This window comes from Natator depressus, chromosome 3, assembly GCF_965152275.1.
Source record: "Natator depressus isolate rNatDep1 chromosome 3, rNatDep2.hap1, whole genome shotgun sequence".
Classification (NCBI taxonomy): domain Eukaryota; kingdom Metazoa; phylum Chordata; order Testudines; family Cheloniidae; genus Natator; species Natator depressus.
The window spans coordinates 61,660,275-61,662,892 of NC_134236.1; the positions used below are offsets into that span (position 1 = coordinate 61,660,275).

Below are 2,618 nucleotides of genomic sequence, written 5' to 3' on the forward strand. Positions count from 1 at the left end.
ATGAGTTTGGAATTACATGAACATTTATATGGTATCAACTTTTGGAATGTCAGATATATGTGAGGGGTGACCTGGATAAAATTTTCTTTTTACTGTATGAAAAAATTGTGTAGGCGAAAACACAACAGAGTAAAAACAATGATGATCCAAATTGTGAGTGATGTTTCCATATTATATAACATGTTGCATGTATTTCAAAGTGAAAGGCTTATTGCTCCTGCTAATGGACTGTGATGTGATACCTTGTATTATACCACAAGATTGATGTGGCACTGTACAGCCAGAGGGTGGCATCAGGGCTGGTGTAACCACTAGGTGCACTAGGCGGCCGCCTAGGGCGCCAAGATTTGGGGGCACCAAAAAGCGAGCCCGGCGACAGCTGGGCTTGGCGAGAAAATGGGTGGCTGCCTCAGCTCAGCCTCCACGCTCAGCCCCAGCGGGGGGCATGGAGAGCACGTTCACCCCTCCCCCTGCCCCCGAGAACAAAAGAGCCTTGCACGATGGCATGGCAGAGAAAGAGGATGCCGGTGCATTGGCCAAGGTAAGCGCTTCCCCACAGCTTGGGTGCCTGCTGGTCTGCGCTCCTCTCATGCGCGGGTGGCTGGAGAGGACAGCAACCCGCAGAGCTGAGCTGCCCCGGTGCCCCTCTCCCTGCCCCAGCCTCTGTCAGCGAGGGAATGGTCGGAGCTGCCCTGGGCTGGGGATGTCTGCAAACCAGGACCCGGGGGGGAGAGAAGGACAAAGCCAGAGAGACACTGTGCCCCAAAGAGAGATCAGGGTGAAAGGGAAATGTAGAGCTGCATTAATGGCTTCAAATGCAAATAGCAATTGATTGGCTCCAACTAGGTAGTATTGGAGAGGGAGAGGAGTGTAGGGCAAGCAGGGCCCTGCAGTACTTCCTAGCTGAGTCTCTCCATCCATCCCAGGATGGTCCTCCCAAAACTGACAGTGTGAATACAGACACATTGAATTTGGTTGTTAATGATGCTGCAAAGTGTTGCTTGGAGGCAACAGCCTTCTTTGATTTAGTTCAGCGTGTTTATGTGTATTTCTCAGCTTCTACACGTGGCTGGGAAGTTCTAACACATCACGTATCTAATGTCACAGTTAAACCATTGAGTGAAACAAGATGGGAAAGTACAATCGATACTTTGAAACCTCTTTGCTATCAGCTTGGTGACATCTGTGATGCTCTGATAGAGATCTATGATGACACTACTCTAACAGGATCATCTGGCAATACATCACAAGTTGATGCAAAGGATCTTGCAAAAGCCATTTCTAGTTTCTTGTTTCTCTTGTTGTGTGGTATGACATATTGTTTGAGATCAACATGACTAGCAAACAACTTTAGGCGAAAGAATTCAACAAACGTGATGCCGTTAATCAACTTGGAGAAACCAAGAAGTTTCTTGTGTGCTGCAGAAGTGATGCAGGCTTTGAGAAAATGTTGGTAGATGCAGATGAACTTGCGGAAGAGTTGGATGTACCAGCACTTTTGAACCAGATCCAATCCGTATTAGAAAAAAGAGGAAGCAGTTCACATATGAAGCAGATGACGAACCTATTTATAATCCGAAAGAAAAATTCAAAGTGAACTTTTACTTTGCAGTCATCGACACAGCAATACATTTGGTTGAAGAAAGATTCACATTGATGCAGCAAATTAGTTCAGTATTTGGCTTCCTATATGATGTTTACAGTTTGCAAAATACAACAACAAAGCAAATTATGGAACATTGCTTGAATCTGGAGCAAGCTTTGGAACATGGTGAATCCAAAAATATTGATGCATTTGACTTGTGCAATGAATTGCAAGCTATTGCAAGATGAGTCCAAAAGAGTGCATCACCACAAGATGTATTGAACTTCATATGGAAAAATAAGCTGACAGATAGTGTCCCCAACACAGTTATTGCTCTTTGCATCCTCTTGACTCTCCCAGTTTCTGTGGCCAGTGGTGAGCGAAGCTTCTCAAAGCTCAAGTTGATAAAAACATACATGCGAACATCAACGTTGCAACAAAGACTTGTTGGGCTATCTACCTTGTCAATAGAACATGACATTGCTCACAGCATTGACTTGGAGGAACTTGTTTCTAAATTTGCTAAACTGAAAGCATGGAAAAATAAATTATAAATTATAACATGTTGCTCTGTGACAGTGTATTGTGTATAATGTATGTGATTTATTTTAAGATCCATGCTATGTTGTGCAAAGTGAAAACAATAACAATGTCAACACTGTCAGGTTATTAATTTATTTTCATTAAATATGTAGACTAAACAATGAAGTTATTAAATTTTCAAGCCAAACGTATTAATTCTCATGAACAATGCCACATTATGCAGTATTCATTTTTGAAAGTTTATAATAAGTGATGCTCTGGGGGGAGGGGTGGGGGAGGGAGGGCACACGGTGGAAGTTTCACCTAGGGCACAAAATAACCTTGCACCAGCCCTGGGTGGCATGCTGCAGTTCACAAGTAGATGGGACATGTCCTTGCCACATTGTACTGACTTAAATGCAACTGTCTATGATAAAGCAACTTTCTTCTTCTTCCTTTTGGAATTTAACATCTCTGACAGTAAATATATAGGAGCTACCTGATTTTTACC

The 2,618-nt window shown here is 43.2% G+C and overlaps 1 pseudogene; it reads left to right on the top strand.

Moving 5' to 3' along the window:
• The first annotated feature begins 445 nt into the window (after positions 1-445).
• LOC141984484 (uncharacterized) lies at positions 446-1,833 on the top strand (annotated as a pseudogene).
• The last annotated feature ends 785 nt before the right edge of the window (positions 1,834-2,618 follow it).